The sequence below is a fragment of the Aotus nancymaae genome, unplaced genomic scaffold, assembly GCF_030222135.1.
Source record: "Aotus nancymaae isolate 86718 unplaced genomic scaffold, 86718_ANA_hifiasm-v0.15.2.pri h1tg000036l, whole genome shotgun sequence".
Taxonomy (NCBI): domain Eukaryota; kingdom Metazoa; phylum Chordata; class Mammalia; order Primates; family Aotidae; genus Aotus; species Aotus nancymaae.
The window spans coordinates 90,512,989-90,528,673 of record NW_026988450.1 but is presented as its reverse complement, the minus strand read 5'-3'; the positions used below and the strand labels follow the sequence as shown (position 1 = coordinate 90,528,673).

The following is a 15,685-nucleotide window of genomic DNA, read 5'->3' as shown; positions in this document are numbered from 1 at the left end:
AGTCCACACCGGACAGACCCGACCCCGGGCTCAGGCCTCCAGCGTCCCTTCCCCGCCCACCCCAGGCCACCAATGGCATCCCCAGACACCAGCCACAAAAGGCACTCTGTCGTCTTGCCGGCCCTCTGAACAGTGCCTGCCTGTGTGTCCTGAGAAAAGGCTGCACGGGGGAGGGGCGGGGCGGGGTGGGCGCCCTCGGCACCGACTGCCCAGGGGGCTGGGAGGCAGACGGCTGGCCTTCTCCGCTCGGTGCCTAAGGCCCCCACTCAGGCGGCCTGGTCATCGGAAGCAGAGGCAGCACCATCCCCTGCCTGTGAGGTCCTGGCAGGGCCCCTGACATGGGCCCAGGACAACTTATCTGCATGTCTCAGGGGTTCAGAGCCATGAGGATGGGGCCAGAGTGTCAGGAACTAGCCAAGCCAAGGAGGGGGTGCCGAGACAGCCTGCCCCCCGAGGGTGACCCCTGGCTGCCACCTGCCCCACTGCAGCTTGTGCCAACCACATCCCCACGGGCCAACCTGCAGGGTAGCTAGGCCTGCCCTCGGGGAGACCATGTCATACGCTGCCCACAGTGGATGTGGGCCCGTAATTTCCTCCTAAGGGTGGGCAAGGCTGCCAGCAGGGTCGGGTCCTCTGGGGCTGGACCCCCAAGGGCGTGGGAGCCCACCATGTTCACAGGGCTTGCCAGGCCCAGCCCCACCCACCTGCCTGGGCACAGGGGGCCCCAAAGAATCTGCTGGTGGGGAGAGAAAGGCTCTTCTTACAGATATCACTGCTGGGGCTGAGGCAGAAGGGGCCCTGTCCTGTGCCAAGCTCTGCTCAGGCTGGACCCACGCTCTGCCCTGGCACAGACCTTCATTCGACACCCCCGCCACTGGCAGAGGGCAGGGTGATCACAGCCTGCAGCTGCCCAGACCTGGATACAGGTCCAGAGGCACTGACCGACCGCTGGCGACTCAAGGGAAGGCAGGAGCTGTTAGCTCTCGTCCCAGTGCACCATCCCAGAACACCCTGAGCCAGCGTTGGTGGCCAGCTTTCCAGCAGCCCTTGGGCTCCAGGCCCCACTGCACCTGCCCTAGTCTAGGGATCGGCACCCCAAGCCACCTGCGGACCCTAAAGACGCTCCCTGTCCTGAAGCTCCTGGGCCTCTGTCCCTGCCCTGCTGCACTGAGCTCCAGGGCACATCCCGGGGCAGGTCAAGGCCAGAGTGAGGAGGGCTGCTTTGCACAGGAGGGGCCCCCGAGGGCAGGGCTGCCCAGCTAGGCGGTCTCCAGGTGCCCTCTGGGGCTAGGCACGAACATGCATGGGCAGCAGCGGGAGCTCCCAGCAGCAGCATGGGGACCCGAGGAGGAGGCTGCACGCAGCCTCCACACCGGCTGGTCTCCTGGCTTGAGGACCCCTGAGGGGAGGCCGTACCCCGGGAGCAGGCCCCAACCCAGGCCTCCACCTCGCCATGGTGAGCAGGCAGTTGTGTGGCAGTGGAGAGGAACGGCTGCAGCCAGGGCCAGCTTCTAGGAGGAACGAGACAGGGGAGAGAGTAGTGTGTCCCGCAGGCGAGCAGCCGCAGCTCGAGGACGGGCTGGAGGACGCATGGGTGGCAGCACACGCCATACATATGTATGCGTGTGTGCCCGTGGTGAGTGCGAGTGGAAGGTGTGCAGGTGTGTGAGTGTGGGAACAGTGTGTGCTCCATCTGTGAGCACATGTGGCATGTGTGCTGGCAGGCGTGTGTGTAAGGAAGTGTGTGCACGTGAAGGGTATGTGCATGTTCCTTTTGTGAGCGACAAGTGTGTGTGTGCACGCACTGTTCCAGGGCTGTGTGCACATGCATGTGTGCAGGCGTGTGTGAGCAACTGTGTGCAGAGTGAGCTGCCAGCACGCGGGTCTGCACAGATCTTGCAGCTTTGCGAGAGGCGAGGCGGGTCTGTGTGTGCATCTGGGTCTGTGTGTGCATCTGGGTGCGCCGTGGTGGAGAGGAAGACTTCCTGGAGGAGCTGCCTGTGAGGTCTGGGCGGGGCACAGGGACAGGTCCTCTGGGCGGGGGAACAGGGATGGGGCACAGACTGCAGGGGCTCTTCTTCCTCCCTGAATCCTGTTCCTTTTCCCTGGGGCTCTGAAATCCCATTTAAATGCATTCCTCTGGGGCAGCCATCACCCCATGCTGGAAACGGGGCCTCGCCAAGACTTGCCTGGATGGCCCTACCGCTCCCTGGCACTTCACAGGCGCCACCCTGGATGCTCTGGCACTCTCCAGGACAGGCAGGTAGGGCCCCCACCCTCCTGTCACGGAGATGCCAGCGTAGCCTCAGAGAGGTGCTGGCCCAGAGTTGGCCTGCCAGCAGGCAGGAGTGCAATTCCAATCGTGTGCCGCCAGGGACCGGGAGGCTGGGCCAGGATTCATGGTGTCGGCAGTGGGGTGTGGGCTTTGCGAGGCTCCCTCTCCGCCTGGCACCCAGGCCAGTGCCCGGCCTGTGCTATGTTCTCAGCCTCCTGGCCACTCCTCTGCGTTTCTCACTTCAAGGACCTCTCAACCCCGAATCTCAGTCAAGAATCGGCACCCCAAAAATTGGCCCAGGAATGAGTGAGGAGTGGGGGACAGGCACTAGGACACAGGGACTGTCTCATCTCAAGGTCCACCCGTCTCAGCTCCCAGTAATCCCTGGGTCCTCCTGACCTCAGCTGCACTGGGCCCACAGCTCAGTGGACTGGCGGGCTGCGGGGACCGACCTGCTGTATGCTCTTCTCCCAGGAACGCGAGTGGCTGGGGCCCTGACAGGAAGCTGCACACAGGACTTCCCCCATGTCCCTCCGGACCAAGCCCAAGAGGGACGCCTGAGACAGAGCAGAACGCCAGGAGCAGGACCGCCGTGGGGGCCAGTGAAGGACTCAGGAGCCTAAGGTGGGGGCCGAGGTGACAGTGATCGTGCGGAGGGAGGTGCCTGTGAGGGGTGCCGAGGTGCTGCTGAGGAGGGTGGGGTGACGGGGGGAGGGTGTTGGTGCTGGGGATGGAGGTGGGGTCAGACATGAGCGACGGGCAGTGTAGTGCTGGTGGCAGGGTGCAGCTGAGGGGGCCTGGGAGGCAATGGTGGTGGGGGTGACGGGGTGTGGTGAGATGGTCGGGGGCAGTCGGGGTGCTGCCGTCAAAGTGAGGGAGCTGCAGCTGCGAATGAGCAGACTAGGCCCAGGAGAGCTGGGTATGTGCATGTTTGTGAAACCCCTGCAGGGAAGGAGGGGGGAGGGGCAGAGGTCCCCACGGCTCCATCCAGGCACGGCAGCCCTGGACGACAGAGCCAGTAACGGGGGTGCAGGAGGCAAGGGGCCAGGGCTCTGTGGAGGAAGGATAGTCCTTTGGCACTGATCCTAATTTTTGTTGCTTCTGCAATTAAGAGACATGAGTTAATATGGAAAAAGAAAAGAGAGGGAGGGTGGGGCAGGACTGGAGATGTCCAGAGCCCCTCTTCAGCGGCGTGTGCTCTGTCTGCAGGGCAGGGGAGATCCTCGCCTTAACCCCGTGGGGCTCAGATGAGGAAGGAGGCTGGGGCCTGATGAAGGTCACAGAGTGGAATGCAGGGCCAGCACCCCCTGGGTCCTCCTGCCAGTCCCTGTCTGCGGGGGGCCTCCTGCCCATCCCTGGACATGAACATCCAGGCTGTGTCCCCCGGATCATGCAGCCTGTAGATCTAAGCCTCCCCTCCTTCTCCTCTGCACGTGTGGACAGGTACACATCACAGGGCAGGTGCCATGTGCACCATGGTGCAGCTCCCGGTGTGCTTGTGCTGACCCGCATCCTCGCGAGCCCTCAACTGGGCACAGGTTTTCAGGCGGTGGCACCCCAGCGTTCCACGTTTCTTGCCTTTGTGGGGACACGCGTGCCAGCTCTGGGTGTCTGCCGGCGCCTCACAGCGGGGTGTGTGCTGGTCTTGGGTGGTGTCAGGGCTGGCTGCCGCCTGCTGTGATGGATGTGGTGTGTGTCTTGTGCAATGCAGCGGTGGGCATGGCAGCGGCACTCAGCAGGCTGTGCACTCAGCCTCCTGAAGGCCTGTGACTTGTGGCCCACAAGGGCACCTCATCTCTTTGGCATCCCCATCAGGCCAAGCCATCAACCCTGCTCAAGACCCTCCTGTAGCTCCTGAAAGCAGCTCCCAAGACGTGGGCCAGCTCAGGTCTGTCCCCGACCCCTCTGCAGCCCCTGTCCTGCCTCCACCCTCCTCTCCAACTCTGGTCTATTTCTCACATCTGCACTAGGCCCTGCCCCAGGGCCTTTGCACAGCCGGCACTTCCTTCTGCCCGGACCTCTGACCCCTTCATCACCCACCCACCTGCCGTTCCGTGGGACACCTCCGGGGTGATCCCCCCTTCTGGGCATCTGCAGGCTGCCTTCTTGCACTCCCCAGAGCCTCCCTGGCAGAGCTTGTCAGGGGTTCTTTCCTGCATGTTCCCGCCTTAACACTTGAGAGGGGATTGCCCGGGATCACGCCCTCCCTCTTGCCCACTGTCCTGCTCCCAGTGCGAGGGTGTGCACGTGGGCTATCTAGTGAGCGCCACTTCCTGTGTGCACTTGGGCTGTCACAGGGGGATCCCGGGCCTGTGCGTGTTTACCCAGAAGTCACAGCTCTGCCGATGGCGCAGCTGCAGCCAAGGAGGTCAGAGGCTTCCAGAGGACAAAGGGAGGGCGTGGGCTGGCGGCCCGGACGGGTTACAATACCCGCCAGGTTCGGGGTCTTTGCTGGGGGTCGGGTGTCGGGGCTTTCCTCCCAGGGGTCCATCCCTGGCACACAGCGCGGACCCGGGGGCAGCCCCAAGCCAGAGCCGACGGTAATACGGAGTTCGAGGGAATCCTGCCACCCGGGGCCACGCACACACATGTGCGATCTGCATGCCTGCGCACACGTGCCCCAGCCTCCCGGACGGGCGCGCACGTGCATGCGCGGCGCACAGGGAACATGCACGCATACGCGCGCTCGCGCCAGCGCACCGCGCGCGGGGACGGGCCAGGCCGGCGAGCGGGGCTCTGGACGAGACGCGAGGCGCGTCACGGGACCCGGCGGCGGGAGCGGACGGCGCGCGGGCAGGCGCGCGGGCAGGCGGGCGGGGGCGGCCGGGGCGGCCCAAGATGGGGCCGGAGCCGCGGGCCGGGCGCCGAGGAGACGGAAGGGGCGGGCAGGGCCGCGCGAGCGCGAGGCGGGCGCCCTCTCCCGGTAGCCAGCGGCAGCGCGCCGGCCCTCCGCCCTCCGCCCTCCGCCACTGCGGCCCCGCGCCGGCCGCCTGGGCCTGGAGCCCCGCGGCGCCCCGAGAGGACGGGCTCCGGACCCCACGACCCACTCCCGGAGGCGGAGCCGGGCAGGCCAGGGGTAGAGGGTGCGGCGGGAGAATGCCCGGACCCCGGGCGCTGGCTCGGCCCTACCCGGGCCCTTCTCGCCCGGCCCCGCGGCTGTGTCCGCAGGCTCGGAAGGTTCGGGACCCGGGCCGCCCGTACGCCGCAGATCCAGCACGCTGCGGACCCGGCACGCTGGATCTCGGGACGGGAGCGGAGGGTTGGGGCTGGAAAGGATCCGAGAGTAGAGCCCGCGCCCCTATTTCACGGACGCAGCCGCCGAGGTCCGAGAGGGGCCGGAGCTTGTCGGCAAGGGAAGGGCCTTGGAGGGCGCCAGAACTTGGCTGCGCCTCCTCCTTAGCCCGGGATCCGGAGAAGCGTGCCTGGCGCCGAGGCGACGGATCGCCCCCTCTCCGCCCCCGCGCGGGACCCCGGCAGGATCAAGCGCCCTTCCGTGGGATAGGAGGCGGCAAACTCCCGGCTGGATTCCCCCAGCGCAGCGCTCGCCCGCGGAGCCGCGCGCCTCTCTGGCGCATCCCTGGGCTTCGGGGCCGGACCCCAGCCGCCCGGGCTCCCGGGCCAGCCTTCTGCCCCCCAGATCCAGGTGCAACAAGTCTGAAAGCAGCGCCGCGGAGCTGCTAGCGGGCCGAGAGGGCGGGCGTGGGGCGCCGGGCGCGCGAGATTGACTCGGCGGGCTGCCCACACCCCCTTCCAAGGCCCCGACCGTGCGCGGACGGGGGCGCGCCCAGGAACCCCCGCCCCCTGCTTCGCCTGCTTGACCTTGCTGGGTACTCAAAGCCGGACCCGGTGGCACCCCGGCGTGCGGGCGCGGAGTTTCGCTGCCGCCCACGGGAGGCAGCGGCTCGACCTCCCGCGTTGCCTCCGCGGCAGCTGGGGTCGCAGAGAAATGGAAGGCATGAGGGCTCTCGGAGACGTGATAGTCGCCTCTCCCCAGACCCCCCACACCGTACACCACCTCCCTCCCAGATACGAAAAGGGACCCAGCTACCGGTTCTCCCGCCTCCGCCTGAGCGGCCTCTGCTGTTCCCCGCCGCGGCTCTCGCTCCGAGGGGGCGTGTGTTTGTGTCTGGGGAGAGGGGAGAGCACTGAGGGTCTCCTTGGGTTCCCAAGGTGGAGCGGGAGAGCCGACCTCCCAGCCCCTCGCAACACAAAGGCCAAGCGGTCCCCCAGGGCGGGAGGGCAGGCCCCCTCCCCACCCACACGCCTTCCTGCCTTTCAACTATTCCGGAGTAGCAGCCGGGAATCTGCGCCCCAGACCCGGAGGAAGAATGGGGAGGTCGCGGCGCGGACGGGTGCTGAATGAGGGCTGGCTTAGGGCTCTCCGAGCCCCAGCCTGGGTGCCTGCGCTCCAAGAAACTTAGAAGCCCAAAATAAAAGTGGAAAGGGGTAAGGTGCCCCGCGGCCTGGGGCTGGGGTGCCAGGCTAGGCGCTCTCTCCAGGCTGCCGGGGAGTGGCTAAGCCGGAGCCGCCGCGGCCAGGAGGAGGGACCCGGGCTCGGAGCCGCAGCCTCCGACAAGCCCTCCCGGCCGCATCACTTCGCTGCGATTCTCAGCTCCGCCGCCCCCTCCCGAAGCCGGAGGCTCTCTCTTCCCTGCCCAGGGGGCCGCGTGGACCTGGGGAGAGGGCGCCTGGCCGGGTCCAGAGCACCCCGGCCTCCCCAGGAGGGGGCGGGGGCCGTGCTGGTTCCTCGAGGCAGCTCTGCGCGGCTCCCAGCTAGTGCGGCGACGGCGGAGAGCGGGCGGCCTCTGCTCACCGGGGACGCGGACCCGGGAGTGCTCGGCGCCCTGGAGTGCTCGGCGCTGGGAGCGGAGAGGGCAAAGGGCCGGCCCAAAGTTCAAAGCGGCTTATCCGCGCGGCCTGTCCGACCCAGTGAAAAGGTACACACGGAGGGAACAGCGAGGGCGTTCGCGTGGGGGTGGGGGGGCGCAAAAATAGCCCTCCGCCCGAAGTGGGGGAGAGAGAACCTCCGGGAGTCTCCAGCAGCAGTGCCAGGTCTCCCGGCGAGGGCTTCCAGAAGGAGTCTGGGGGTTTCTCCTGCCTGCCCCGGGCTCTGTGCGTGGGGGGAGGACGTCTCGGGCCCCTACAATGTCTGTAGCGGGGCTCTGGACGTGATTAGGAGGAGAGGGACACGCTCGGGGGGCTCTCCCGAGCTTGCTGGGTCTGTGTGCGGCTGTTGGGGGCCACGGGGGGCTCCCTTAGACCCCCGCCAGCGTCTGTGTGTGCGGGGGTACAGCGGGAACGCCCTCCCCAGCCTGCCCTATGCATGTGATGAGGAGGGGTGCCAGGCCGTGTTGTGTGGATGGGGAGGAGGCGAGCAGCGCCGAGGAGCCTCTCCTGCGTCCAGGGTCGCCCCCTCCTCAGCCTGCCCAATGCGGGCGCGCGGGGACCTGCCACATCCCATCCCCGCAGCTGGAGGAGGCAGGGGCTGAGCAGGTAGGGGGTGGGGGTCCAAACTCCCGAGCTCTGAGCACAGAACCTCGGAGCTGCGAAGCCCCAGACGGCGAAGTTAGGAAGTCGGGGCGCCCGCCCCTCCCCGGCCCCCTTCCACCCTCGCTGCGCCCCCACCCGCCGCGCCCCCAGCCCCCCGCCGGAGCCTTCCTTACCTTCCCCAGCAGCAGCGGCCCCGCCGGCGAGGACTCGATCCGGCGAGTTGCAAATCCCCGCGAGCGCCTCGCGTCGCCCGCGGCCGAGCCGGGCGCCCGACCGGAGGGGGGGCTCCTCCAGCCGCCGCCGCCGCCGCCCCCGGCCGGCTCCGGGCCTCGCCGGGACGCCCCCTGGAGCGCACCCGCCGGTGCGCGCAGGCCGCCTCCCCTTCCTCCCTGCCGCAGGAGCCCCCCGGGCGCCCGGAGGGTCCGGATGTCGACGCTGCGGACGACGCTGGGCGCGCGGGCCCGGGCCGGGCCAGGACGCGGCGCGGCCGCCTGTGCTCCGGGCTCAGCGGCTCCGCGCTCGCTCCGCCGGGGCCGCCGCCAACGCCGCGCCCGCCGCCGCCGCCGCTCCCTCTCCGGCCGCCGCCGCCGCCGCTCCGCTCCTCTCGCCTGCCCGGCTCTTCTCGCCTTTTTTCCCCTTCCTGAGGGGGGGGCGAGCCGAGCCGAGCCGGGGGCGGGGCGGCGCGGGGAGGAGGAGGAGGAGGCCGAGGACGAGGAGAAGGAGGAGGAGAGAGGCGAGAGCTGCTTCCCCCCACCCGGCTGCCGGCGCTCCCCAATCTCTCGCTCTCTGAAACTGGATCCCGAATCGGGAGCCAGAGACTGCATTACGGATTACATCAGGCTTTATAGAGCTTCCAGATCACACATTAGAGGGGGAGCGCGAGCGGGGGGCGGGGGCGCGGGGGGAGGGGAGCGAGATAAGGGGGGGCGGATAAATGCACACACGCGCGCACACCTAGGGGAGCCCGGCGCCTGCCCCGTGCAGCAGACAAGCCAGGAGTTGGGTCCCTGCTCTCGGCCTCCTCCAGGAGCAGGGGAGTGGCCCCACTGGCTGGCTGGATGACGGAGGGTGGACGGCAGGACGGACACAGATGAATGGAGAGAAGGAAGTTAGGGGCTGTGCCTAGACAATGCAGGTGCGTGGGTGGATGGACGGTGGACGGATGAGGTAGGTGGGTGTAGATGGAAGTGGGGTGTAAGGATGGATGGACAGATGACTGGGGAGACTGGCTGAGGACGGGTGGAGTGGAAGGATGGAGGGAAGAGCCCCGCGAGGATGCACAGGATAGGTGGGTAAGTGGATGGGCGGCTCCTTGTGGAGGGCTGCTTGGCTAGGGGCTGTGCAGGTGCAAGGACCATGCATGGGTGGAGGTGAGAGTGGACTGGGTGGGGGATGGGCAGGAGAGAGCATGGAGGCATACACTCCTGACCCCATCCAAGAAGGTCAGAGGGTGGGCGCCGGGCAGGGCCAATGCACTGCTCAGGGGGGCTTGTCCAGTTCTTCCTCATGGGGACCCTGTGCTGAGACGCTGAGGGAGTGGCTGGGGAAAGAGCCAGGGGATGGATTTGAAGGTGAGGTCTAACCCACCGCTGACCCTGGGTGGCTGTCCCCAGGCACTTCCTCCCAACGTCACCATCCATTCTCCTTTGACGTGGAGAACCTCCAGCCCCGTATTGGGTTTTGTTCTTCATCGGCTGAGGGCGATGGCCCCTTCGGCTGCCTTGAATCATCCACCGCCCCTCTTCTGCTTCTAGGACCTCTGGCCAGGTACCCAGAGGAAGCCTTCCCAGGAGGAAACCAGGACGTTGGAGGGTTGACCGCGGGGCCATTCTCCACCCAGACGCTTCTGCCTCCGCCCCTTGCTCCCAGCTCACAACTCGTGGTCCAGCCTGAGTGCAAGCCCCCGGTGTGGATGTCACGCACTCTGCACATGGAACCACCTCAGCAGGTCATGCTGCCGATGCTGCCCAGGACCACCGTCTGGCCTGGCTGCTTCTCTCAGCCCGTCAGACAGTCTCCACTGGGTACCACCACTGCCACCACCCCTACTGAATGTCAGCACACACCCCACCCTGGCCTCCCATGGCCCTCAGCAGCACAGTCACCACCATCACAACACAGGTCACCAGAGGAGGAGGGAACTCAAGCCCCCTGAACCCTTGAGCATGGCACACAGCTCGCCGGACACAGTGTCCATATCAGCCCCCTCCACAAGGCCAATCCGTGGCCACGGCTCCTAGAGGTGTCCAGAGGGATTGCCCAGAAGGGGCCCAAAGACCCAGGCCACAGGACGGTCGGAAGGGTGGGGCGGTCCGTTTCCAGGTCCAGCTTCTTGGGCAGCATCACACCTCCTTCTTCCTGGGGAAAAGGCCTTCTTCTCCAAGGCTTTGACAGTATTGTTGGCCAAAGGGCAGGGTGCCTGGGCTGCCTCTGAGGATCCCCTGCCAGGCGGCACCCCCTCCTCCGGGCAGCACCCCCTCCTCCGGGTCCTGGTGCCACTGCTCTGCCTCCTCTCCTTGCTGCACCAGCAGTCATGGCCACCAGGGGGCGGCTGATGTCAGGCCAGGAGGCCAGCAGCTCTGAGTCAGGACTCAGCCTCCCTCCTTGGAGCCAGGAGGGTGGCAGCGATCCCGGTGCCTCCACTGGGGAATCCAGCCCAGGTTCTCAGGGCGATGCTGGGGCCCTCTCCGACGCAGCCTTCGAGGGCAAGGCGGGCTCTCCTCTAGGCCCAGCTTCTCTGCAGGGCCCTTCCTCTCCCTGCATGGGGCCTTCTCTGCTTCCCTCCCTGATTCTCCTCTTAAAAAGTCATCCTCTCAGCCCAGCTCCTGATCCAAGACCCAGAAGGTTCCACCTCCCACCCGCACCCTGGCCCAGCCCTCAGTGCCTCCTGAAGGAGGGAGAAGGTCAGCCGTAAGTCCTGCCCACGGGGACCCAGCTCCCAGCTGGGGCCCTGAAGCAGCCCCACTCACCCTGCTGCAGCCCCACTCACTCTGCTGCAGCCCCATCACCCTGTTGGCACGCGGTGTCTGAACAGCTTTGAAGGTGTCTTCCAGCCCAGACACTCTGAGATTCTAGAACTCTAAACTGGCCACTGGCTTTCGGGAGCCTTGCCTCAGTGTACAGCCTGAACTCGTTCCCCTCACCTGCTCACCCGACCCTCCCACAGCACCGTCTCGCGCCCAGATCAGCTTCCTTTTGGGGGCCTGTCCACAGCCTGAAGAATCCAGGGTGAGCCCAGCACCAGGAGGCTGGAATTGACAGTCCCTGCTGGGGACCACACCCAGCTGGACGCCAGGCCCTAGAACCTCCTCATGCAGCCCAGAGGGACTGTGACCCATGGCACGTGTTCTCCACAGCCACAAACTAATCCCTCAGATGTTCAGCCGTGCCCTGACCCTGACATTGGGCTCACTGACCACTGACCTTGATCAGCTGAACCCAGATCCTGGTCACACACTGACCTTGGTCACACACTGAGCTCAGTCACACACTGAGCCCTGATCCTGTCACACACTGAGCCCTGATCCTGTCACACACTGAGCTCGGTCACACACTGAGCCCTGATCCTGTCACACACTGAGCTCGGTCACACACTGAGCCCTGATCCTGTCACACACTGAGCTCGGTCACACACTGACCTCAGTCACACACTGAGCCCTGATCCTGTCACACACTGACCTCGGTCACACACTGAGCCCTGATCCTGTCACACACTGACTTCAGTCCCACACTGAGCCCTGATCCTGTCACACACTGACCTCGGTCACACACTGAGCCCTGATCCTGTCACACACTGAGCTCGGTCACACACTGAGCCCTGATCCTATCACACACTGACCTCGGTCACACACTGAGCCCTGATCCTGTCACACACTGAGCTCGGTCACACACTGAGCCCTGATCCTGTCACACACTGACCTCAGTCCCACACTGAGCCCTGATCCTGTCACACACTGACCTCGGTCACACACTGAGCCCTGATCCTATCACACACTGACCTTGGTCACACACTGAGCCCTGATCCTGGTCACACACTGAGATCGGTCACACACTGAGCCCTGATCCTGTCACACACTGAGATCGGTCACACACTGACCTTGGTCACACACTGAGCCCTGATTCTGTCACACACTGAGATCGGTCACACACTGACCTTGGTCACACACTGAGCCCTGATCCTGTCACACACTGAGATCGGTCACACACTGACCTTGGTCACACACTGAGCCCTGATTCTTTCACACACTGACCTTGGTCATACACTGAGCCCTGAACCTGTCACACACTGAGCCCTGATCCTGGTCACACACTGAGCCCTGATCCTGTCACACACTGACCTTGGTCACACACTGAGCACTGATCCTGTCACACACTGACCTTGGTCACACACTGAGCCCTGATCCTGTCACACACTGACCTTGGTCACACACTGAGCCCTGAACCTGTCACACACTGAGCCCTGAACCTGTCACACACTGAGTCCTGATCCTGGTCACACACTGAGCCCTGATCCTGTCACACACTGACTTTGGTCACACACTGAGCCCTGATCCTGTCACACACTGACCTTGGTCACACACTGAGCCCTGATCCTGTCACACACCGACCTTGGTCACACACTGAGCCCTGATCCTGTCACACACTGACCTTGGTCACACACTGAGCCCTGATCCTGTCACACACTGACCTTGGTCACACACTGAGCCCTGATTTTGTCACACACTGAGCCCTGATCCTGTCACACACTGACCTTGGTCACACACTGAGCCCTGATCCTGTCACACACTGACCTTGGTCACACACTGAGCCCTGATCCTGTCACACACTGACCTTGGTCACACACTGAGCCCTGATCCTGTCACACACCGACCTTGGTCACACACTGAGCCCTGATTCTGTCACACACTGACCTTGGTCACACACTGAGCCCTGAACCTGTCACACACTGAGCCCTGATCCTGGTCACACACTGAGCCCTGATCCTGTCACACACTGACTTTGGTCACACACTGAGCCCTGATCCTGTCACACACTGACCTTGGTCACACACTGAGCCCTGATCCTGTCACACACTGACCTTGGTCACACACTGAGCCCTGATCCTGTCACACACTGACCTTGGTCACACACTGAGCCCTGATCCTGTCACACACTGAGCCCTGATCCTGGTCACACACTGAGCCCTGATCCTGTCACACACAGCTCGGTCACACATGAGCTTCCATCCTGGTACAGACTGAGCCCTGATCCCATGGCCACTTTTCTCATCTAGAGTTTTGGTCCCAAGGTAAGTGTAGATGCTGAGGTGACCCTGATCAATGGGAGACAGAAACGAGGGTAAGAGGCCTTGGAGTGGGGCAGCAGGAAGTATGCCTCAAAGTCCTGTATTTCCAGTCACTTCACATAGGCCACAGGGGAGCCAGGGCAGTCTAGAATGCAGCTCCCTGACTCCCATCCTGTGGTCCCCTTGAGCTGCCTGCAGGGACCCCCAGGGCAGAATAAGGGCTCTTCGTATCAGTCAGTGCTTCCCACAACTGAGGTTGCATGGGGGTGCAGGAGGAAAGGGACCCCTGGTCCACTCCAGGTACTCAGTGAACTTTGCCAGCCAAAGGCTGAAGGGCCTCTGTGTGAGGGTGACCAGCATGGTGAGTCACTAGCTGATTCATGTTCAGGGGAGTTAACTGTGGGTGCAGCAGGTCTCAGCCTCCCAGTCAGGCCCCTCGGAGCCCCTGCCTGCCACCATGCAGGCCCCCTGAGGCCCTGCCCTCACCCAGCCTGTTCTGGTGCACTCCAGCCCCTCCCTGCCCCCAGCTCAGCCTGAAGGTGTCCCAAACTGTGCAGATGTTAAAGAAGGGTGGGAGAGAGAGAGACTGTTGGAGAGCAAGTGATAGTGAGGGCAGAGGCTCCTGTTAACAAGGTTCTAATGGTGTGGTGCAGCTGACCTCCTCCAGGAAGCCTCCCCAGTCTTCTGGCTGGCAGACACGGCCCCTTCCTGTATCCCAGGGATACCCATCAGTCAGCAAAGGCAAACATGGCCAGGGCCCTCCGTGGTTCCCCTGCCCAGAGGCCCCAGCTCCTGCCCAGGCTTAGAGGAAGACAGCAGCCAGTCCCTCCACCCAGGGCTCTGCACCCGAAAAGGGGGATGGAGGCAAGGTACAAGCTGGCTCCTGGGCAGATCCACAGCCAGCTTAGGTTCTGTGGCGTTCTGTAGTCCGTCTCTGGCCTCAGCTTGCACCCAGGCCAGGCAGAGTGGGAACCATGGAGGTGATTTGAGGGGTGGTCTGCTCTCCAGCCATCCCAGTTCAGGGCCTGAGTCAGGGGGAAGAGCCACGAGGAGGTGGCCCCTGGCTGCCACCAGCCCAGGCTTCCAGAAAGACAAAGAAGACCCAGGGAGCCTGCCTTTCCATTTACCCATCCCTCGTCCCCTTCCTTTCTTCACCACCTCCCCTGGCCTCTGTCCTAGGGCCAGCAAAGGCCCAACCCTTGTGCCTAGGCATCCGAGTCCAGAGCCAATCTCTGGATGCCTCTGTCCATGGAACTGCCTGTGATGGTGGCAGCATGTCTGTGCTGTCCAGCACGACCACCACTGGCCATAGTGGCTACCAAGGGCATGAAATGTGACTTGCAGCCTGGGGAACTGAATTTTTCATTTGATTGACTTTAATCAATTTCCAGTTAGGTAGCTACACGTGGCTGCTGGCTACTGTACTGGAGGGTGGTCAGCCCAGCCAGGTCCAGCGGCCTCCACCCACGTCCTGAGGCTTCCTCCAAGGTGGGGTTCCCGGCCAGGGGGTGCCTGACACTCGTCACTGCCTGGACTCCAGCGAGTGCCCTCCCATGGCTCTAGGTCCTGCCACCCAGCGCTCCTCCCCGCACCAGGGACCCCGGGAACGCCTTGTGGGGGATGGCTGGGTCCTGACCCCTCCCTGCTCCAGCTGTGAGCTTCAGATCCATGGCTCACTTTGCCGGGCCTTCCCTGTTTTGCTTGGAAAGAGGCAGCACGACAGGACCTACCCAGGCGGCCTTTCTCACTACTGAATGTGCGTCGTGGGCCAGGCCTGGATCGGGCTCTCCTCGGCAGCCAGGCGCCCGCTCTCCCTGTGTGCTTCCCCGCCCAGGCCCACCCCCAGCTCTGCCTCTCCTCCTCCACTCACTCAGCCAGGCCTGCTGCTCTCCCTCTGGGTTGGCAGGCGTGCTGGGCACAGGTGGAGGCTTGACCTCATACACCTGGTCCCTCTTCTGCTCTGCACCTTGAGCTCCACACCCCCACCTGCCTCCAGTACCACAGAACTGCCATTTCCCAAGGACTCACTGTACACCCCCTTGTCCTAACCCCCCTGCGGCCCTATGGGCCCACCTGGCACAAACCGCCCCCAAGGGAAGCCTGTGCAAGCCCGCCGAGGGATGCCCCAGCCTCTGCTCCCCTGGAAGGGCAGGGAGCCAGCAGCCCCTCCAGATGCCAACCCATTCCAGTCCTTGCCCCAGCACTCCTCCCTTCCTGCACCTGCCCTCTGCCCTCCTGCTTCAGCCTCAGCCCAGGCACATCTGGAGTAAGGCTCCTCCAGGGCCCTACTCAGAGGAGGTGGGAACTGATGGGACATTGTTGCCCCAAATCTCAGGAGAGCTGTCTCCTCTCAGATTGAGGAAGTCGTTTTAGGGACACAGGCCTGGAAAAGCTGGGGTTCCTGCAGCCCATGCAGGTGTCTGCTTCCCGTGGGGGCCCCGGGGGGATGGATGCCAGGGCCTGGCTTGCCTCTTGAGGGTTCCTGCAGGCTGGGACGGGGGCAGAGGCAAGGCGGAGGGTGGAGGGCGGGTTGGGGTTAGTGGGAGCCGGCATCCAGGCCTGCTTTGTACTCTGCCAAGCCCCGCCTGGGACCATGGCTGCCCTACTGATGCTGGGCAGGGGCATTTCCCTATGCT

The 15,685-nt window shown here is 64.6% G+C and overlaps 1 protein-coding gene across 1 annotated transcript in view; it reads right to left on the bottom strand.

Annotated features, from left to right (window-relative positions):
- ADGRB1 (adhesion G protein-coupled receptor B1) overlaps positions 1-8,389 on the bottom strand; it is a 104,985-nt gene extending 96,596 nt beyond the window's left edge. The window contains exon 1 of the mRNA XM_064384663.1: positions 7,939-8,389. The gene's annotated coding sequence lies outside the window, so the exon portion shown is untranslated. The remainder of the gene's footprint in view (positions 1-7,938) is intronic.
- Between the last annotated feature and the right edge of the window lie 7,296 nt (positions 8,390-15,685).